This window comes from Sorex fumeus, unplaced genomic scaffold, assembly GCF_029834395.1.
Source record: "Sorex fumeus unplaced genomic scaffold, SorFum_2.1 ptg000114l, whole genome shotgun sequence".
Taxonomy (NCBI): Eukaryota; Metazoa; Chordata; class Mammalia; order Eulipotyphla; family Soricidae; genus Sorex; species Sorex fumeus.
Window position 1 is genome coordinate 4,942,385 of NW_026606171.1, and position 24,063 is coordinate 4,966,447.

The following is a 24,063-nucleotide window of genomic DNA, read 5'->3' on the forward strand; positions in this document are numbered from 1 at the left end:
GATGCCCAGGAGTGAATATCATTCGAAGTCAATTAACTCCCAAGTTACAAAAGCATAGCATTAACTGACTTCTTGTGTCCATACAAAAAGGACATTGCTCTGACGCAAACTATACAAAATGACATAAGAGAAGAAGAATGCAATATTTTACTTACAAATACAAAATCAGAGATTTCTGAGGAATTTGCCTTCACTAGTCACAGATACTGCTTAGAGGAAAATAGTGATCAACTGGTTGGGGAAGAAAGCACAAAAAATAGGTTAAAGATAAACACACAGGAATGGGAGTGCCTTGGGAACACTGTGAATGGTGTACCCCAACAGACCTAAGCTCCCTGTGGCCAGGGAGAAACGACAAACCAACATTATCCTACAAGAAGCCAAAGGTTAGGGCTTCCTGAAAGTGATTGACCCCTCTTACCCTCAGGGGAAAGTTCAGTGCTGTGGAAACTGCCCCCTTCCCACTGGGGTCCCCACAGGAGGAGGGGGGCACGTTGAGGCTCACTCCCTGTTTCCTAGCTCACGGTTCCTGTGTCCTGCCTGAGAATCAGCTATTTAGAGGAATGCAAAACTATCCTGAGGAAAATGGACACAGTAAGGGGAGGGTTTGCTCTGACTGTGGGAGGAGGTAGGGTAAGGGGTCATCTACAGGCCAGAGAATTCCTGCTTGATACTTCTTCAATACCCCTCAGATGCCACAAAGACTTTGACACTTTGTCAGAGGCAGTTGCAGGAAGAGCAATAGACTGTGGCATTATGGAAGGTGACAAGGGTGAGCACAGCAGGACACTCAGTCATGGAGAATTCAGGGTATTAGGACAGACAGCATCAACAGAAACACACCGATTTCCAGTCAAAGTTGTGATATCTGACATTTTTGTGTGTTATTATGAAGATTAAAGAGAACTAGAGACTGAATAACAATTTTAAAATATGTGCTGGAATTAGTTGAAATATAATTTATAACGGTTGTCTGCTCCAGGACAGAGCCAGACAGGCCCCAACTCTAATCCATCAATCCTAGAGTCAGGGTTTGAACCCTCCATAAACTTTGTCTCGTGACCCATCAGAAGTCGTCTTTGAAAGCAGTTGGGGCTAAGATGAACAAGCCTGTCCTTGGGGTTTGTCCTGGCATCTCAGACATAATGAGAGTTTCAATAAAATATTAGATATGGATATTAGGCAGTCGCACCCATCCCCACAGCTGTCTCATGCCTACTCACCAATAGGCCCTGCTCCTCAGATTCCACTTAAATCTCTGTCTCTGCCCTGCTGAAGGCCCAATAGCCATACCCACCCCCAACTGACCCGCCACACTTACTGCCCAAGGCCTAACTCCAGGAATGCACTGAGATCTCCTCGGACTCATCCCAATTCAACAGATCCTAAACTTTCTGGACCAACTGACACCTCCTCATTTCACAGAACTGAAGTTCCAGTAGGAGCTCACCAAACTAGATGAGAAAGTAGCATAGAAGCCAACTAAACTCAACAAACCAAAAAAAAGATACCAAAGGCTCAGTCAGCAACCAATAGCTATAAATCCTAGACAAAGACTCCATAAGCCTGAGGTGAGATGGAGCAATTTCACAGATGTTATTTTACTGAAGTAATTTTTATAATTCCTTTAGCCATTTGATTGAAACAAGTAACATAGAGCAAATCATTGTGTGCCTTTTAAAAGGTCAGGTTTGCAGGGCTGGTTGGGGAAATGATGACAATGAGGAAGGAAGGTCACTAGGAGGTGGGATTGATGTGGGAATGTCAAAAATCCATTACATCTGTGTTAGGTTTAAATAAAGGAAACAAGGGTTAATTCTAGAGTTTCTGAGAAACAGAAAGGGAAAAATGTGAACTATTTTATGTAATATGAAAGAGCTGTCATATTGAGGGAATTTTGAACCTTTCATCTTCTCTTATTATGAAGATGAGTAAGTCAGGACCCTTCTAAAACGTGTTTCAATGCGCCAACTTCAGTGCTCAATCCACCAGATAGGGTGTGTGAATTCAGCACCCTATGAGACAAAGGGGACTCGAGTTCAGAGGTCTCTGTTATTAGCAACAGAGGAGGTTACCTCATCCAAATTCTCTGAGGCTTTGGGGTCAAATGCTCTCTGGACTGTGGAGCTCACAGCTGTCTCCTCACTCAGGGCTGAGTCTCTGGGGAAGGCAGAGCTGTGGTTGAGAAGAAGATGATTCTGTGGGGTCTGCTCCTCTGCTTGGGGACAGCCCCCCTGTGTGAGTGTCCCAGATGTGACAGGGTGTAGGGGAGGGAGTGACAGCAAGGACTGACCATGACTGATTCTTCTTGTCTCCAGGTGTCCTATCTCAGGTGCATCTGCAGGATTCGGGCCCAGGACTGATGGCCCCCTCCCAGACCCTCTCCCACACTTGCTCTGTCTCCGGATTCTCCATCACAACCAGTAGTTACTGCTGGCACTGGATCCGCCAGCCCCCAGGGAAGGGCCTGCTCTGGTCAGGGCGCATATGTCATGATGGAAACACTCACTATAGCCCGTCCCTCAAGAGCCGCGTCTCCATCACCAGAGACACGAACAAGAACCAGTTCTCCCTGCAGCTGAGCTCAGTGACCCCCGAGGACACAGCTGTGTTTCATGGTGCCAGAGAGAGTCACAGTGAGGGGAAGGCAAGGTGAGCCCAGACACAAATCTGCTGAGACAGGCTGGGCTGCAGGGCTCTCCAGGGCCACCAGAGGGCGCTCAGGACTGAAAGGGGCAAAAGGAACAGGGTCGGGCCCACAAAGCGAATCCTAAACAGCACAGTAATGAACTGTCCAGTACTCAGAGTGACTGTGGGGGTTTCACAGGGGTCCCCGTCCTGCCATCACTCACCCTTAGTACAGGTCCATTGTCTAATCTCCCTCAAGGATCTCTGTACCAACTTCCTCCAGGATCTCACACTTCCTGCACCCCCGTTCCTTCCCAGCCAGATGGAAGTAAAGGTCTCTGACCCTCCCCGCAGTGACCCCGCACACTCCCCTCCTGTCTGCTTCCCGGAAAGTCTCACTCCTGTACTCAAGGACGTCCAGAGATGGGCTCAGCTGAGTCTCCAGTCAGGGGGTGCCCGGTCAACTGAAGAACTGTAGGATAACATTGGTTTGTCTTTTCTCCCTTGCCACAGGAAGCTTAGGTTTATCGGGTTACACCCACCACAGTGCTCCTGAGTCACTCCCATTCCTCCGTTTATCTATAAACTCTTTTCTGTGCTCTCCTCCCCAGTCGGCTAATCACCTTTTCTCCGTAATCAGATTCTGTTAGCTTGTAACATCAGATCCTTTTAAGGACTGCATTGTAAGTTATGTCTTTTGCATAGTTTACCTTAAAGCAATGCGAAAAACAAAAATTTAGTTTCTATCATGCGAAATAAAATACGAAATGAATGTTCCTGATTTCTTTCCTTTCTAATTTGTTTCTTTCACTGTTTCTAATACATTACTAATTATACACTAGAATATTTTATTTATGCTACATATGAAGGAGTGAAACAATGACAACATGAGTCAAGAAGGTCAGCACTGCACTGTAGCACTGTCCTCCCGTTGTTCATCGATTTGCTCGAGAGGGCACCAGTAACGTCTCACAACAAATTGTGAGCCTTGTTAGTGTTTGCCATATCAAATATGTCACGGGTATCTTCCCAGGTTCTGCAGAGAAGGCGAGATACTCTCGGTAGCTTGCCGGGCTCTCCGAGACGGGTGGAGAAATAGAACCCAGGTGGGCCACATGCAAGCAAATGCCCTATCACTGTGCTATCACTCCTCCCCAAGTCAAGAAGGTTAAGGAAAAGAAGTATTTTAGTCTCACTCATCCAGATACCTGCCCAGTGGCAGAGCCCCTTCCCGGAGTTGTGCATCTAACTAGACCTTTGAGAACGGCCGGTTTACATCATTGGTCTGCGAGGGATGAGAATTGAGGCACACCACAAGCACCCAAAGGTTAACCATTCCAGGAACCCTTTGCTCACTCATCCAGGTACCCGCCTGGTGGCAGGGACCCTTCCCGGGGCTACTCGTCTACATAGACCCCTGAGAATAGCTGGTTTTCATCCATGGTCTGCGGTGGACAGCAATTGAGGCACACGAGGTGCACACAAAGCTGAACCATTCTGGGCACCCTCTGCTCACTCATCCAGGTACCCGCCGGCAGCAGTACCCCTTTCCGGGGGCTGGACATCTAACTAGACCCCCAAGAACGACTGGTTTTCATCCTTGGTCTGTGAGGGACAGGAACTGAGGCACACCGCACATACCCAAAGCTGAACCGTTCTAGGTACCTTCTGTTCACTTACTCAGGTATCAGCCAGGCAGCAGGGCCCCTTTCTGGGGGCTGCGCATCTAACTAGACCCCCCGAGAACAGCATACTTGGTCTGCGGGGGAAGGAAAAATTGAGGCACACGGCACACACCCAAAGCTGAACCTTTCCTTGCACCCTCTGCTCACTCATCCAGGTAACCGCCCAGTGGAAGGGTCCCTTTCTGGGGCTGTGCATCTAAATAGAACCCCAAGAATGGACGGTTTTCATCCTTGGTGTAGGATGACATTGCTTTGTCCTTTCTCCACAAGGAGCTTGGGTTTATCTGGTTACACCCATCACAGTGCTCCTGAGGCACTCCCATTCCATTGTGTTTATTTGTAAATTCTTCCCTATGCTCTCCTCCCCAACCAGGTAATCGGCTTTCCCCCAATCAGACTCTGTTAACTTATAAGGTTAGATTCCTCAGAAATCTATGATTTTATATGTATGAGTGAAATATTACCTTTATCCTCTCCTTATGCCTTATGAAAAGTTTACTTTAAAGCAATTTCCTTTTTGTATAGATACAGGAAGACCGTTAATATTATGCTTTGTAACTTAGGATCTAATTGGCTCTGAATATTATTCCCTCCTGGGCATCTGCTTTCTCGACTTAAGCCTCAGTTGCCCTTGGTTCCTCCCCAACGAGGGACTGAATGGACCCAGGGCAAGTGGTGTGCTACCCTGGCTTCGAACTGGGCCAGCCAAAGTGCCACGATTCTTAACTATAAGTTAAGAGTTTTATCATAGACAAATGCTGTCATGATCCAAAAGTAATGATGAGACTAGGATCCTGCTAGGGATAGGAAAGACTACCTGGCCTGAGCACTGTAGTCTGACATCGAGATGGCCCTAGGGGAGCAATTCTATAAGTTTAAGGTATTTCTTACTGTATCCATACAAAATGATTTATATTATATGTGCTTATATGTTTTCTAGACAAGGAGAGGAGAAACACACCCAGGAGAATCTGCTCTAGGGTGGATTGATCTGATAATGAGGATCTGTCCTAGATGTGAATATCCCTGAGGGAAAGAGGGAAAGAATTCTACCCCTATTGACTTGTAGAGGATGTGGATGTCCCCTCCCCTAGGGAAAGAATTCTTCCCCTATTGATTGTGATCACACCTATGTGTAAAGGTTACCCCAAGACCTCATGCTTTTGAATTTAACTGTACTGTAAGAGTGGGCTGGGGGATCAGAAGGAGCAGAAAGGAGATCAGAATCAGAATCCAGACTCCAGAGAAGGAGGATGAAGGAGCATGGAGAAGGAGGATGAAGTAGCATGGGGGAGGAAGAAGCATGAGGAGAGGCAGAGGAGAGAAAGAGAAGTGGATGGAGAGAGGGTTGGAATAAACTGCAACTAAGACCAACCAGCCTGGCCCTCATTTCCTTCCTTCGCCTACCCATTGCCATCGACCTCCCCATGGTGGGGGAAGCAGCGTGAGACTACCAAATGCGGGCATCGGGAGAGGGAGAGATAGAGCCGCCGCCGCTGCAGTGCTGCCCTTTTTTGAGTTTACACACTTGGTCTGCGGGAAACTGGAATTGAGGCACACCACGCACACCCAAAGCTGAGCCGTTCCGGGCTCCCCTGCTCACTCATCCAGTTACTCACCCGGCATAAAGGCCCCTTCCCGGGGCTGCATGTCTAACTAGACCCTCCGATAACCGCCGGTTTTCTTCCTTGGTGTGCGGGGTATGCGGATTTTGCACTCCCTCGAAGCTAGCAGAAGAACCACTTGTAAGTATTTGGGTGGCTTTGCAGGTTCTTGGATTCTTTCCAAGAACAAAATAACGATTCACTAGTATTTTCTGTATGACTGAGCTCCTTGTGTTTCACACTTATCACCGGAACAAACACATATCAGTATGTGCTGAGACCATTGCAGGTTTGGGACAATAGCTCCAGCCCCAGGAAAATCTTTGATTATTCTACAATGTTTTTGGCAACTAGACCATGTTCTTTATTAAATGTAAATATATGAAAATTGGTGCTAAGCTTCATTTCCACTTCTCAGCATCACACACTTGGCACTCAGCAGGACATGGGACACAGGACACCAGCTGTGATGGAGGAGTGACCCAGGTGCATCAGCGTCTGCGCCTGTCTACCCCTCATTTCCTTACCTCCTTTCTGTGATTTGTCCCTGAAAGGACAGACATGATCATTCCTGGGACTAATGTGTACAACTAGAAAACATCCCAGTGCCTAAATATGCACATGTTCACCTGCTGTGTGCCAGCAGGAAATAATTTTCTCTGAGATGCAATCCAGGTGTTGGAAGACCCCTTCTGAGAGAAGGTGGATCCCACCCCTTTTGCATAGTTGTATCTCTGTATCCTTGAGCTGGAATCCCGCCACTAGACATGGGGAGTAGAAAAGGTGACACTAGGATAGTGGCCACGTTCAGAAGTCCAGGACCACGTGGTGTTGGGTAATGAGTCGCGTCCGTGTCCTGTCCCAACCTCGTTGAGACTTTCTTCAGAAACCATGATGCAGTAGAGTGAACCCTGCAGGCCCCTCCCTTTGTCTCTGTGACCCCTGACCTTGGAGGCGTCATGCCTGTGATGAGGAGATGTTTCACGGAGAATGCGGAGACACCAGAGGGATGTGTGCAGAGGGGCTGCTCTCAGAGCGACAGTAGCAGCAGTTCTTGAGCAAGGTTCAGGGCACTCTGTTGGCAATACCAGAACTCAGCTCTTACAGCTGAGGGGAGGTGGCACCTTAATCCACCTGCTGTAAAATTCCTAGGAAATAAATGCTATTTACTGTGACAGATTTGGAAGTATTTTGAGATGTAAAAGGAATAACCAAACAACTCCACTTGGTATCTGTAGGCAGAGAGAACAGACACTCCAGGAGAAATACATGGCCACTTAAAATTAACAATGAGCATAGTTTTCAGAACCTAGAGAAAAGAGTTTGACAAAACCCAGAAATTAAAAATCTCCCATTAGTGTCCATGGAGTCTCCATGCAGACATGATAGGGGCCACAGGATGGTCTGCCACATGCGTGTTTTCCCACAGTTTTTCTGCACATCTGGGGTCAACAAAAGACACAGTGTGAACTTTTCTTATTACGCTGCTCCAACAGCTCATTTTCCCCTCTAAAATACCCCAAAATTACAACAATAGTGATATATTAAGAATTTATGAGGGTACGGCCATGGCACCAGGGGCACACGGACATAATCCAGAGCCCAGCAGCTTGCAGCAGAAATGTGAATGGACTATACATTAAACTAAGGTGCTATGCCCCTCTGGGAGGGAAAGGGTGTTTATCTTTTCCGTCTCCCCTCCCAGGTCAGCACGGTGGCCACCGCCTTAGAGCTTATTGGACAGCCAGGTATGAGCCGGAGGTGACAGGGCAACTGCAGCCTCATGGGACAGAACAGGCACATCCTTCACGCCCTACTGAGGCCATGAGTTGTCCCCCACAAGCAGCTCTCTGTCATGGCCATGGCATCAGAGGCACACAAACCGACCTCATAATTATCCAGCTCTTGGCAGAAATCCCTCCAGACTTAATTAGTAAAATATCAGAAATCCAAAATGGCACAGCCGCAATAGTGGGCATGTGTGACAACACAAATCATATGGTTTTCATAATCAACAATTGAAAGCAAATTATTTCACAATGCCTTTTCAGCAGTTCTAATTGTTGGGGGTAAATCCCAAACAATAATGGTGCATCTTTTGTCGAAATAATGAATGTAATCAAAGTAGAGAGAGAGTTAAGTAGAAATCAGCTGCCTCACAGGCACCGGGAGGGGTGGGAGGGGGGTTATATTGGGGTTCTTGGTGGTGAGAAATAATTACTGGTGAAGGGATGGGTGTTTGATCATTGTGTGATCTAGACTTAAACCTGAAAGCTTTGTAACTTTTCTCTCGGTGATTCAATAAATAAATTTAAGAACAATAATAAAAAAGAATTTATGAATCAGAGACTGAGCTCAGAGCCCACACAATGACACCCTTGTTTCCCTCCCCAAGGGTAATATTGCCCACACACAGCGCACTGACACTTAGACGACCCTGATGGAATTTTGAAACAAATGTGCTCCATCAGTGGCCAGGGAAGATCAAGAAAGTGAAGGCCCTAACTGAGGGCAAGCTTCGAGAACATGTGTGACAACACAAATCTATGACAGGCAGAGCAACTTTCACAGGGTGTCAAGTCTAGAAATCAAAATGCTATTATTTCTGTATCACTGTCATCTCATTGTCAAATTTACTCGAGCGGGCACCAGTAACGTCTCTATCCGTCCCAGCCCTGAGATTTTAGCAGCCTCTGCTTACCCATCTTTCTCAATGATTGGAGACTCTTTCAGGTCAGGGGAATGAGACCTGTTATAGTTACCGGTTTTGGCATATCGAATACATCACGGAGAACTGGGTAGGAAGTATCTTAAAATGTGTCGCGTGGCCACAGTTTGGAAAGCAGCCTGGAGTGTGGTGGCGGTTGGGTAGTGGACGTCGGTCGGCTGCCAGGATTGGGTCCGTTGGGGTTGGGAGGGCTCTCGCCTGCTCCCCTCTGAGGTGCCCTCAGTGAAGACAGCCTGGTATAAAATATTATTATACCTGATATTATTGGAAGAATAAATCAAGTAAAACAAGGAAATGACAATAATTCAAAGGCAGTTTCCAGTATTGCTTGATACTACAAACTTACAGAGCTTGGTGATGAGATTAATTTATTGATTAAAATCAATTAATTTATTATGAGGAAATCTAACTCTCAAACACGGGGCATGGAGGTATCCAAACTCTGATATAAACCCTCGGTCAGGCCTCATGGTTTCTGTGCTCCTCAGCGTCTGTCACCTGAAGGGAATGGCCTGGCTGGACTGTCCCTTGGGGGAGGAGCTCTGGAAGGCCCAACTTCCCCGGATTCAAGATCTCTTGACCCTGGGTTGGAGGGGGACAGACCGAGTCCCTGCCTTGCCCAAGGCCCATTGCTTCCCCCACCCGTATCTGACTCTGGCCACAGTCAGAAAATGGCTTGTCTTCATGATTCATCTCAGAGAGGTCAGAGAATCACTTGCACTTGAGGGTCTCAGCTCAAATCCTGAGGCCTGTCGCCACCTATGAAACTATGCAACAGCCCCAAACTCACAGGGCTGCCAGCCCAGGAGAAACGTGGAAATTAGATAGGAACGAGTGAAACACTACCGCAGAAGGCTCAAGCACACCTGACAGCTCAGGAAATCCTCAGACCGAGATTGTAGCAACACCATTAGGAGACAGATGTTGTAACAAACAGTCTAAAATCAATTAATTAGTGTCTGATCAGGGAGCCGGCTTGGGCGGTGGGTAACTGGGGTTGTTGGTGGAAGGAAGAACACATGGGTGGTGGGACAGTTGTTGGCATGCTGAATACCTGAAACAACTGTATTGTGAACAAATTTCTAAGTCACAGTGTGTGAAGTAAGAAAGGGGAGAGAGGGAGAGAGAGAGAGAGAGAGAGAGAGAGAGAGAGAGAGAGAGAGAGGGAGAGAGAGAGAGAGGGAGAGAGGGAGAGAGGGAGAGATAACATAGTTTCCATCAGTGACCCAGTATGAACATGTCAGTTCAGACTGAGCTTTTGCCAGGGTCTGCAGTGACAAGGGGATTTGGGGAAAGGGTCTGTCAGACGCCCTTCAGTCATCTCCAGAAATCCACTCCTCCCAGGACACTTGTTCCCCTTAAATGTCATTGAATGTTACCCACTGGCAAAGACACCTGATGGAGCAACAGAACCGACTGTGGCACTGGTGGAGTGTGACAAGGGTGGGAACAGCAGGACCCCTGAGCAGTGACACCCAAGCTCTGATAGAAATAAAAGATGCACAGATATGGACAGAAGCAAAGTGACTTCAGTGGAAACACTGAGACGTGGCAGTTGTAGGTTTATTTTTGAAAGTTAGAGAAACTACAGATTCCATAAAAAATTAAAAGGAACATATAGAATAGTTTAAATGTAGCCTATAACAAATGTCTGCCCCATAAGAATGCATGGTAGAATAGAACCCAACTCGAAAATGCAAAAATCAGCTAGCCAGAGTGATAGTACAATTGATAGTTTGCTTTTCTTTACTCACCAATGGGGGGTCATCCCCAGCATCACATATGGTCCCCCGAGCACTGCACGGAGTAATATTTTTTAAAAAATTAATTTTATTTTTATAAAGTTGTTCACAATATTTAATTGCATTTAATATGTGAACACCAATCCCACCACCATTACATCTTCCCACTATCAGATTTCCATTCTGAGCCCCAGACCTTGCCCCCAAAGCAAAACTAAAATAATTTATTTTGTATTGATTGTTATGAAAAACCTACTAAAAATGAGACAAAAATTTCCTCAGAGGAAAATGTGTGAAGATTTTTGTATTTCACCCAAAGGTCATTAAGCCTTCTAAAAGATATTAGTAACATGCTGTAAAGGTTGACACTTATCTGCATATATATATATATATATATATATATATATATATATATATATCACAGTGGGCAGGGCGTTCGCCTTACAAGCGGCCAACATGGCCGACCCGAGTTCGATTCCTCCGCCCCTCTTGGAGAGCCCGGCAAGCTACCGAGAGTATTCGATATGCCTGACACAGTAACAACAAAGTCTCCAATGGAGACGTTACTGGGCCCGCTCGAGCAAGTCGACGATCAACGGGAGGGCCTTTACCTTTATACATACATATATATATAGGCCCTACAAAATCAGGATGAGAATGCTATTCGGGTCTCTCAAAGAGGAATCGAAAGGGTTATGCTTGGAGTAACACACTTCACTCATATGAAAGATAGAATGCAGAATTCTGATCTCTGTCAACGCTCAAGAATCAGGGACCCTGTCTGATTTGCCAAGGCATCAAAAATCAGATGGGCTGGACACATAATGAGGTGTAGAGATGACCGCTGGACTAGAGCCATTACTGACTGGATTCCACATTATGTCAAAAGATCGCGTGGACGCCCACCTACGAGATGGTCAGACTTCTTCGTCAAGACCCTGAATGATTGGTTTGAGGTTCTTCATGTTCCTAGAACGAGTAAATGCCATTGGGCTATGCTAGCACGCAACAGGGATGAATGGAGACATTACTGGAGCCTGCTCGAGCAAATCGATGAGTAATGGGGTATCAAGTGATCAAGTGATATATATTTGTATGTATTTATAAATATATTTAGCACTAAGATTGGTTGCCTTCTACTTTTCATTCATTCATCCTGTTATTCGTCGATTGCCTCGAGCAGGCCCCAGTAACGTCTCTTTCATCCTAGCCCTGAGATTATATTCAAGGCTCTTTTAGGAGAATGAGACCCATCATTGTTACTGGTATTTGGCATATTTGGTGTGCCACGGGGAGTTTGCCAGACTCTGCCCTGTGGGCAGGCTATATTGTTCCTTCAATATAGCCTTCTACTTTAAACCCCATCAAATGAGGTGTGCTATTCTTGGTATATTGGTAGCTTAAAGAGTCTCCTGCCCCCGCGCCTGGCTGTCCTCACCGAGACCCCTTGGAGGAGGGTGGGTTGAGTTTCCCTCCCCATCCCGAGCAGAGCCCCAGCAGCTGAAGTCCTCCAGTTCCAGCCACACCATGCTTATGACCACTCTCCACACGTTCGGACAAGCCTCACGCATGAAGGAACAGGCAGAGGAACCCAGGTGTGTGGGACCCTTGATATAGATCTTCAAGCCTGCTCGGATTGGAACTGGGGTCTCCTCCACCCAGATCCCCCATCTTCCACTATGTAGGCGTTACATCAACCAACTGCCCCCTGGCGCCATGTAATCCCATCAACAGCCAAGACCCAGAGACTATAAAACCCTGCTTCTGGAAGAGAACAGCCGGAGTCTCCTGCCTCCGTGCCTGGCTGTCCTCACAAGGGCCCCTTGGTGGAGGGTGGGTTGAGTTTCCCTCCCCACCCGACATCTTATTATCTAGTTCTTACTCTGAAGAACATGGCAGGCTACCAAGAGTATCCTGCTTGCATGGCAGAGTCTGGCAAACTCCCCGTGGCGTGATCAATATTCCAAAAACCAGTAACAATTATGGGTCTCATTCCCCTGACTCTAAAAGTGCCTCAGATGTGTCACTTTTTAAAATCTCAGGGCTAGGACGAAGGAGACGTTAATGGTGCCTGCTCGAGGCAATCAATGAACAACAGGATGACAGTGATACAGTGAAAGTGTAACATGTCCAGAAATAGATTGGCTCTTGAGTGAGTCCCTTTCAAGCACGTGGAGAGCACCCTTGAGCATGGCAGTGATTGAGTTCTAGAGGTTTTCGGCTGCTGGGGCTGCCTCAGTTGGGGCTGAAGGAGCCTCACCTGGTCCCCCTCCTGGTTGCCCAGAATGAAGCAGCCATTGCCAGAAGTAACTCTTGAGTGCAATGCTAGGGGTTACCACCAAGCATCACTGAGTATGGCCCCAAAACAAAAAAAAAAAGCAAAAATAAAACTCAAACAGAAATTTTCAATTGTACTATGTGCTATTGACTACGTACTTTGCAAACGATTATCAGATACAACTATGTCATAATTTATTTACTGAAAGAAATGAGTATTGAGAAGGGCAGTTTTAATTTGGATATTATTTTAGAGAGAGACAGATATGAAACAAATTTAAGTATGATTATAATTATAAACATTCTAAATGGTGGTTATATTAAAAAGTTTTTAAAACATAAACAATGCAAAGTATTTTCACTGGCAACTTGAAATTGAAATAATTGTGATCATTTTAACTTGACTAAGACAGATTATTAAAATAAGTGAGGAGTCTCCTATGACCTGTTTCAATGTGCTTCATCAGCAAGTACTCATCACCAGATAGGGTGTGTGAGATCAGCACCCCAATGGGACAAGGAGATCCAAGGTAAGATAGTTTCCCCTTATAACAGACTGGGTCACCTCATGCAAATCCCTTTCAGGCTCCGGGGTCAAATGCTCTCTGGGTTCTGGAGCTCACAGCTGTCTCCTCACTCAGGGCTGAGTCTCTGGGGAAGGCATAGCTTTGACCAAAAAGAAGATGATTCTGTGGGGTCTTCTCCTCTGCCTGGGGACAGGCCCCCTGGGTGAGTGTCCCAGATGTGTCAGGGTCTAGGGGATGGAGTGACTGCAGGGACTGACAGTGACTGATTCCCCTTGTCCCCAGGTACTGTGTCTGCTCTGACCCTACAGGAGTCGGGCCCAGGACTGGTGAAGCCCTCCCAGACCATCTCCCTCACCTGCTCTGTCTCTGGGGGCTCTGTCAGCAGCAGTTACTACTGGAATTGGATCCGCCAGAGCCCTGGGAAAGGGTTTGAATGGATGGGGTACTGGAGCGGTGGTACCAGCTACAACCCAGCATTCCAGGGCCGCATCTCCATCACGGCTGACACCTCCAAGAACCAGTTCTCTCTGCAGTTGAGCTCTGTGACCCCCGAGGACACAGCCGTGTATTACTGTGCAAGAAGTAAGCACAGTGATGGGAAGTCAGGGTAAGCCCAGACAAAAACCTCCCTGCTGGGAGAGTGTGGACTGCCGGAGACCACAGCCAGAAGGGGGCGCTACGACCTCTACCTAGAGGATACATCTCAGAGGAGCAGGAGCTGATGGGTGACTGGTTTCCTGATTCTCATCAAAGGTCCCTCCAGGGAACATTTTCTACGTTCCTGACTCTGAGCCTTCCACTTGAAAGAATCCATGCTAGGGCATCAAATTTTTGCGTGCTTCAGCTAACTTGCACATTGTTTTCTGTAAAACTGCTTGGCTCCTTTTGTGACAGGATTCAGGTGTATTTACTGTTCCTGAAATGTATTGTCTCAGTAAAGCACCCCGCAGACTGGGGTAAAGGATAACTCAGGATGCGGGTGGTTGGGGGAAATTGCCCGTTCCTGGAATGTATTGTCTCACTAAAGACTTAATGATTCTGGCCATAACCTTGCTTGTGCTGCTGAAAATCAATGTATGTAACTGCTGACTTTTGAATCTATGATCTTTGGAATGCACGGGTTTTGTTATAACAATTGATGAAAGCCTATATAAGACCCCCTTTGAAGAAGCTCGGGGTTCTCAGCCACTGCCCACTCTGAGGTATGCTGCGGAGCTCCAGCAAGAAACCCCGTTTTTACTCCTGCAGCAATTGTGTCTGTCTGGTCTCTCCGCACCTCCCAGGGCTAGGGAATTCCCAATCCCAACACACTGATATCTCCGAATTTGATAAGGCACTTTTACTTGACATGACTATATCAAAAGAAGACTGTAACTTAGAGATCACAAGATAAACATGCTTTTTAATCATTGATTACCCCCCTTGTTTGTTTTACTGGACTTATCCTCTCTACTTCATGTGTGCTTACACCTTTATCCCTCCAATGAATCAAAAGTCAGTCTCCTGGCATCTGAAGGAGATCAGATGAGTTAAGACATGACGTGCCCAGGTTGCTGAGGGCACCTGTTCTTCATGCTAAAAAATGAGGTTTATAATGGTCAGAGCATTGACTCATCTTCATCCACCTCTGTCTCTTCATCACATTATCACCATGTATCCACCGTAGGGTTTCTCTGCAGCCTCCTTTCTTCTGCCCTATTTTCTGTCATAAATTGCAAAGGAGGTCACTTCTCTGATTAGAGTTCCCATGACAACAGACGATGAGCCCATGCTCCATCCCACATTTAGACCAGGTGTGTGCTGCCCAGTCAAGGGATACACATGACAACAGCATCCCGTGCATCCTCGGGTTTCAGAGATACATTCTCATAGAGTGTGGGCCCAGTGATCAATCTCTAATGCTGGCAAATTTTCCAATTGATATTCTCTTCTGCACACAAGCAACCCCCCAGGGACAAGCATTGTACAGGGAGCAGTCTCTCCCTGAGTGACCTGAAGAAGAGTATCAAGCCCATTTAGGTCACAACAACTGGTTACGGGTAAGAGTCATCTCAGATGAACACGGTTTATCTTTGATAAGGGGCCCCTGGAGCTCCTCAGCTCTCTCCTCAGTCCTGGGCCTGAGGCTTCACATCATAAAAGGGTCCCCAGACCCCCTGGGGAGCAGGACCTTGACTCTCTGCTCCTGAGTACGGAACAGGCATTGCCCTTGCCAATGTTTATGGAGCGTCTCAGCTTTCTACTGTGGTGCTCACGGGCCCCAGACACCTGCTGTAAGTCGCAGCATCTCAATTCCTACATGTTTGTGTGTGAACCTGTGTGCATGCAGGTAAGGGAAGGGTTACCATTAAGTGCATACCTTTATTAACTTAACTGGCCTGAAAAGAAACCACCAACATTAAACAGAAAATATCAGTACTAGGTAGTAAGCTAAAATATCTATTATTTGATGCGAATGAGTAGCTCACTTAGTAATAGAGAATCATTCCCATAGTGAACAGTGAAGTTAGCAGTAGAATCAGAGTCAGTGGCTGAAGTTCCTTTATGCCTGGCCCCTTGGCTTCCCTCCTGCTGTCTCTCTCCCAGCAATGTAGAGAACTCACCCTCACCTTCCTCCTCCTGTCACCTCTGCTCCTGAAATTAGAACCATTTGTGCAACAGCAATACTTCAGAAAGACATGACTTGTGTGGTCGCATCATCAGATGCTTTCAGATGACCTGCTTATATATTCAATAAGGAAAAATAAAAATAAAACAATTAGTTTACACTCTGGGCAACCTAGTTGACACTAGAACATAAAGGGCATTGATAAAAAATTCAGTGGTTGAAATGAAAAACTCAGTGGGTCATCTCAACATCAGTGAAACAACAGGCAAATACAAAATTAGTAAGCTTGAGAGTGAGATGCAGAAAACCTACAGACAACAATTACAATGAAAATCCTCAAAATATCTCAAAGGAAGAACAGAGAACTGTAGAATGAATTAGGAGAAAGAACGTAAGAATCCTCAGAGTTCCAGAGAGACAGGGAGACAACCCCAATGAAGTAGTAACAGTGACAGACATTGTTTCTGAACAGTTCTCATAGTTGGTGAACACAGGCATCCAGATCCAAGAATCCCAAAGTGTACCAGCTAAAAGGGACCCTAACAAAAGACTCCAAGACATCTCCTAAACTGAATGACGAACACCATAGACAGAGATAAGATACTGAATGCAGCAAGATCACTTAAATCACTTAATCACTTAAGTTCCCGTTAGTCGTCAATTTCCTCAAGCGGGCGCCAGCAACGTCTCCATTTGTCCCTGTCGCGTGCTAGTGTAGCCCAATGGCATCTGTTCACTCTGGGAACATGAAGAGCCTCAAACCGATCGCTCATGATCCTCACGAAGAAGTCTGACCATCTGGAAGGTGGGCAGCCACGCGGTCTTTTGACATCCCGTGGAATCCAGTCAGTAACAGCTCTAGTACAGCGGTCGTCTTTAAATCTCATTACGTGACCAGCCCATCTGATTTTTGACACCTTGGCAAATGAGACAGCATCCCTGATTCTTGATCGTCTACGGATGTCGGAACTCCAGATTTTTTCTCTCATTTGAGTGAAACGTGATATTCCAAGCATAGCTCTTTCTATTCTTCTTTGGGAGACCTGAATAGCGTTCTAATCTGTTTGCGTAGGGCCCAGGTCTCTGAGGCATATGTTAATGCAGGAAGAACAGTGGAATCAAAGAGATGTGCCCGGAGCCGGAGGTTCTTCGTCCTCTTAGCTATTTCTTCGATGTTCTTGAAGACGTTCCAAGCTGGGTAAACTGGACATCTACATGTTAAAAAAAATAATGAACTCAGACCTTTATCTAACACCAGGCACAAAAGTCAGTTTAAAATGGATTAAAGACCTCAACATCATACTTGAATCCATTAGACACATGGACGAAACTGTAGCAAAACCCTTCATGACCTTGAAGCTAAAGGCACTTTCAAACATAAAACACCATTGACCAAGTAAGTGAAAGCAAAGATAAACAAATGGGACAGTATTAAACTAAGACGTTTGTGTACCTCAATTGAAATGGTGCCAAAGATACAAAGACAACCCAGGGAATGGAAAATTTTGCCTTGCACGGGGCCAACCTGGGTTTGATTCCTCTGCCCCTCTCGGAGAGCGTGGCAAGCTACCAAGAGAATCCCACCCACACAGCAAAGCCTAGCAAGCTCCCCGTGACGTATTCGATATGCCAAAAACAGTAACAAGAAGTCTCACAATGGAGACGTTACTGGTGCCCGCTTGACCAAATCAATGAACAACAGGCGGACAGTGGTACCGTGCTATCCATCTAATAAATACTTAATATCAAAGTATATAATGGGCTGGAGCGATAGCACAGCGGGTAGGGCGTTCGCCTTACAAGCGGCCAACATGGCCGACTGGAGTTCGATTCCTCCGCCCCTCTCGGAGAGCCCGGCAAGCTACCGAGAGTATTCGATATGCCAGACACAGTAACAACAAAGTCTCCAATGGAGATGTTACTGGGCCCGCTCGAGCAAATTGACGATCAACGGGAGGGCCTTTATAATGGACTGTAGGGCTTTACAATAAAAGACATCCCCCCCCCATCGAAAATTGGTAGAAAAAAAATGAACAGAAACTTTCCCAAAGAAGAAACTCAAATGGACAAATGGCACATGAAAAACTGCTCTATATCACTAATCATCAGGGAGACACAAATCAAGAAACGATGAGATATAATCTCGCATCACAGAGACTGGCACACATTCAAAAGAACAAAAGCAACCAATGCTGGTGTAGATGTGGGGAGAAATGGACTCTCCTTCATTGTTGGTGGAAATGCTGATTGGCCCCGCCTTTTTCTGAAACAATATGAATATTCCTTAAAAAGCTAGAAATTGAACTCCCATTTCACCCAGAAAAACCACTCTGGGTTTTTACTCTGGGGAGCCCAAAACACACAGCAGAAATGCCATCTGCCCATCTCCTCACCAGCCATCATCCAGATAACACGGCTTTTTCTCCCAGAAGAGAGCAACATGACACTCCCATAGCCATGCCACCTGACTCCAAACCAGACTGTTTCACTCGGGGCCTGCAGAGGGAGGTGGGTGAGAGCCCTCCCTGCCCCAAGGGACCCAGCTCTAGCAGCTGAAAACCTCAGGAACTCAACCGAAGCCATGCTCAGGATTGCTCCCCACACACTCAGGCTGAGCAAGTGAACGTGTTCCTGGGCCAAACGGCCACATTCAGGGCTGCACAAAACATCCCTACCCATTCTCCATAAATACCACACCATACTTGATGCGATTCAAATAGTAGACAACAAATCATAGAAAGAAATATATATGCATATATACATAATTTCATATATACATGAAAGCTCATAACTCAACCTTTAACAACATGTTAGTGATATCCTAAAGAATCTCTTAATGGCTCTTGCCAAAATAGAACAATCTTCACACTGTCTCCTCTATGAATACTTTTTTGTAGCATTTTCAACGGTTTTTCATAACAGACAATACAAAATATATTACTTCTATTGTGCTTTGGGACAGGGATTGGGGCTTGGGATGGAAACATCCCAAATTTGGTGGTGGGAAGATGTAATGTTGGTGGAACTGGTGTTTGAATATTTAATGTAATAAAATATTGTTAATTACCTTATAAAATAAAAATAATTAAAAGAAAAAAGATATGCCATCTGTGTTTCTATGTTCATCGTGGCACAGTTCACAATAGCCAGAATCTGGAAACAACCCAAGTTACCCAAGAACAGACGACTAGATAAGGAAACTACAATACATCTACATTATGGAATACTACGCAGTCACTAAGAAAACTGGTATCATGAAATTTTCTTATAAATGGATGACGGTATCATGCTGTGTGAAATGAGTCAGAAGGAGGGAGATATAGAATGACTGCATTCATTTGTGCTATATGGAAAAAAAACTGGTATAAGCTAATATCCAAGTCCAGGGGCCAGAAGGACTAGTGCTCTGTTTGAAGCCAGCTACAAGTGTGTGTGGAGAAAAGAGAAGTTAGGATAGAGAAGGGACCAGTGTGACAATAACAGTTGGAATTCATCACTTTGGACACGAACTGAGTATTGAAAGTAGGTAAGATACTGATAACCTTTCAGTATCTATTACAAACCATAATTCCAAAATGAGACATACAGAGAGAGAGAAAGAGAGAGAGAAAGAGAGAGAGAGAGAGGAATAGTGCCTGGCATAGAGGCAGCTAGGGTGGGGAGGGAAAGAGTGAAACTGGGCACATTGCTGGTGGTAAATGTACCCTGGTGTAGAGATGGGTTTTGGAACATTATATAACTGAAACTCAATCATGAACAACTTTGTAGCTGTGTATTTCATTGTGATACAATTTTAAAACTTTTAATTTTTTTAAAAATTATGGATATCTAATCATTATGTAAAAATGATATTATCTAATATGTAAAATCTATGTTTTTCTTTGACTTGGGGAACATACCCACCTTTTAGTGCTCAGGTATCAATTCACTAATTGATAATGGAAAATGATTTTGGGATACACACGTGGAAAGCATTTCATTGAGCTCACCCATATTGCTATCATGAACAGAATTAAAAGCTATTTCTTTCATGCCATGAGTGTCTAACAATGAGAAAACACAAAATGAATGATCGAGCCATAAATTAATTTCTAATTGATTAGTTCTTTTATTTCTAATAAATTACTAATGATAAACAAGGATATTTTAGTATATTCACTAAGAGTGAAACACCCAGAAAATGTATCAAGAAGCACTGAAAAAATAAATCCATCTTATTTAATATGCAGAAAATAAATTTTAAAATATTTTATGAAATCTATAGTTACAGTTGGTGGTTGAAAGCAAGTTTCATAGATTTAAGAAAGTTCTGTGTTTGTCTGGAGTAATATCTTTACGAAATGGTTCTATCATTGTGCATCTCTCCGTCCATCCAGATTATATCTGAGGTTTGTGGGTCCAGCTCCTCTGGAAACTGCTGCCAGTGGTGGAGCTCACAGAGACAGTACAGGTGGGCTCAGATCTGTGAGCATCCACCGTCCTGGGCTTGCAGGTGCTCTGGGATAGAGCCACGGTGAGTCCTGTGCTTTATATAAGAGAATGTTTATTAATTCTGTTAGAGTCACCTTGTTCATGAGTTGTAATATTCATCTGTTTCAATAATCATGTAGCCCGAGTTGCTGTTTGTCTCTTTGTTTATTTTTAGTAGAATTTTGTTGAACTTGCTGGTTATTTGATTACTTTTGGCACTTAATGCTGACTTTTTAAAACATCAAATTATAAAGCACATTTTCTGGTCCCTTACATTTAATTGGGTCTGGAGCTATAGCACAGTGGGTAGAGCATTTGCCTCGCACACAGCTGACTGGGGTTTGATTCCTCCGTCCCTCTTGGAGAGCCCGGCAAGCTACCGAGTGTATCCCACCACACGGCAGAGCTTGGCAAGCTCTCCATGGTGTATTACATATATATGCCAATAACAGTAACAACAAGTCTCACAATAGAGACGTTACTGGTGCGCGCTCGAGCAAATCGATCAATAATGGGAGGACAGTGCTGTAGTGCTACATTTAACTAAAACCGCTGGTGCTCCACAGAATTATGGATACACTTATGAGATACAGCCTGCTTCTAGGTTCCATGCATTTGGGTAGGGTCACTGCTCAGGGCTTGCACACAGTACATTTGTAGCATGTGTGAGTCTTTGCACTAGGATCAAAATTCTGGCCCAATAGATTGCATGTTGAGATCCTTTGCTGGGTCTTTCTAAGCATCAAACATGGTTGGGATTCTTCAGTGATGACCCCCCAAAAAAGGGTCCAGAGGTTCATGATCATGTTTTGGACACTGAGTTGTACACAGGGAAGACTGGGTTCATGTGCTGGTGGTCAGATCAGCCACAAAGGAAGGTCACCTAGGTAGAAGCAACTTCCTTGTCTGAATAGCAAATAGAATTAACAAATCCACCCTAATAACCACCTTGGATATAAGGAGTGAAGCGCCAGGTGAAGGAATGTTCATGCATGATAAGAAGAAAATAGACTGAAAATTGATGAACCATGGATTGGTCCAAGCCAAGTTAGAATTTACTGTGACAACTGCACTGTCTGTGATGCCCCAGGTTTTCCATATCCTGTGGGAGAAAGAAAAGGAGCCAACACACGGGGGCACAGAGAGGTAGGGGCTTGTCTACAGGGGAGAGACCCTGGGGGCTGGGTTTGGTCATCAAGGACCTGAGACACGGGGACTCTACTCCCCAACTGCCGTTTCCTCCTCAGCAATTCCTGTTTCCTGACAGCTCCTCAGCACGTTTCCTGTGCTGGAGGAAGAGGCCTAGTTCTGACAGGGCCCCAGGGACAGGCCTGAGTGCTCTGAGCCACAGTCAGCAACTCCTCCCAGGGAGCTCACACACCAGCCTCTCCGTGTCCCCTCCTTTCTTTACAGAGGCTCCCCCATGCAAATATGCACATGGGACCCAGGATTAAAACCATGTTCAAACTCACCCCAACTCGGGCTCCCTCTCACCCTGACATGGTGTCTGAGATCATGGACCTCGTGTCCAGGAACGTGCATCAGCGCTGCTCCTCCTCTTTCTGGTGGCAGCTCCCGGATGTGATTATCCCCTGACAGAGGCTCCCATATAGACCTGGGTCCTCTGAGCCCGTAACTCACTGTGGGTCTCTGTCCCGAGGTGTCCTGTCGCAGATACAGCTGCAGGAGTTGGGACCAAGCCTGGTGATGCCCTCGCAGACACTGTCCCTCACCTGCTCAGTCTCTGGATTTTTTATAACCAGCAATGGTGTAAACTGGGTCCGCCAGGCCCCTGGAAAGGGGCTGGATTGGATTGGTGCTGAACACATCCTATAAGCCAAGGTGGAAACACATCCTATAAGCCAAGTCTTCAGTCCCGATTCAGCATCTCCAGGGACACCTCCAAGAACCAAGTTTACCTAAAACTGAGCAACTCAGTAACTGAGGACACAGCCGTGTATTACTGTGCAGGAGACACAGTGAGGGCATGTCCCTGTGAACCGAAACACAAACCTGGTTAGGGAAAGTTGGGAGCTGCAGGGATGTGTGTGACAACCAGGGGGCGTTCTGCTCCAGGGACTCCAGAGCTGAGTTCTGGTCATGGGGGAGGTTGTAAAGGGCTTTTTTTCTGTTATTTTAAAATTAAAATATTTATTTGCTCGAGCGGGCCCAGTAACGTCTCCATTGGAGACTTTGTTGTTACTGTGTTTGGCATATCGAATACGTCACGGGGAGCTTGCCAGGCTCTGCCGTGTGGGCGAGATACTCTCAGTAGCTTGCCGGGCTCTCCGAGAGGGGTGGAAGAATCGAACTCAGGTCGGCCATGTTGGCTGCGTGCAAGGCAAACGCCCTACCGCTGTGCTATCGCTCCAGCCCTGTTGTTTGATAAATACGTAAAATCTAATTCATTTTATTTTTAGTGTTTTGAAATTTTTTTCAAAGGGATTTAAGGGCATTTTGAAAGATAAAATATATATAAAGGAAATATAAAAAAACCCTCAAGTATGTACATATCAATATGTTCCTTCCTCCTCTAGTTTGAATTTTCAACCCACTTGTTGTGGAAAACTACCAAGTACACCGTTAACTTTCACTTTACAAAGTATGTTGCATTCTGTATTCCTGAACAGATTCTTTTCATAGGATCACTTGATCCCTTGACATCCCGTGACTCATCGATTTGCTCAAACGGGCACCAGTAACGTCTCCATTTGTCCCTGTCGCCTGCTAGGGTAGCCCAATGGCATCTACTCATTCTGGGAACAAGAAGAGCCTCAAACAGGTCGTTCAAGGTCTTGATGAAGAAGTCTGACAATTTGGTAGGTGGGCGGCCACACGTTCTTTTGATGTCCCATGGAATCCAGTCTGTAATGGCTCTAGTCCAGCGGTTGTCTCCAAATCTCATTACGTGTCCAGCCGATCTGATTTTCGATGCCTTCGCTAATGAGACAGCATCCCTGATTCTCGACAGAGGTCAGGACTCCAGATTCCTTCTCTTATTTAAGTGAAACGTGATACTCCAAGCATAGCTCTTTCGCTTCCTCTTTGGGAGACCCGAATAGTGTTCTTTCTCATCCTGTTTGCATAGGGCCCAGGTCTGTGAGGCATATGTTAATGTAGTAAGAACATTGGAATCAAAGAATCAGAGGTTTGTCCTCTTAGCTGTTTCTTAGATGCTCTTGAAGGCGTTCCAAGCTGCTCTCTTTCTCCTGCGCAACTCTGGTGCCAGGTCATTCGTCATGTTGATTTCTCGACCTAGGTACACGTAACTGTTCCACCGGAGATGGTCGTTCCATTGAGAGCAAATGGAATGTCAGGAATGAGACTGTTCCTCATAAATAATGTCTTCATGAGATTCAGCTGTAGTACGACTTTGCACACTCATGGTCAATGTCAGCCAGCATTTGTGCCGCTTGGCTAATGTTTGGTATTATTCTCTTAATCACTTAACTTCCCGTTAGACGTCGATTTGCTCGAGCGAGCGTCAGTAGCATCTCCATTTGTCCCTGTCGCGTGCTAGTGTAGCCCAATGGCATCTGTTCGCTCTGGGAACATGAAGAGCCTCAAACCGATCGCTCATGATCCTCACGAAGAAGTCTGACCATCTGGAAGGTGGGCAGTCACGCGGTGTTTTGACATCCCGTGGAATCCAGTCAGTAACAGCTCTAGTACAGCGGTCGTCTTTAAATCTCATTACGTGACCAGCCCATCTGATTTTTGACACCTTGGCAAATGAGACAGCATCCCTGATTCTTGATCGTCTACAGATGTCGGAACTCCGGATTTTTTCTCTC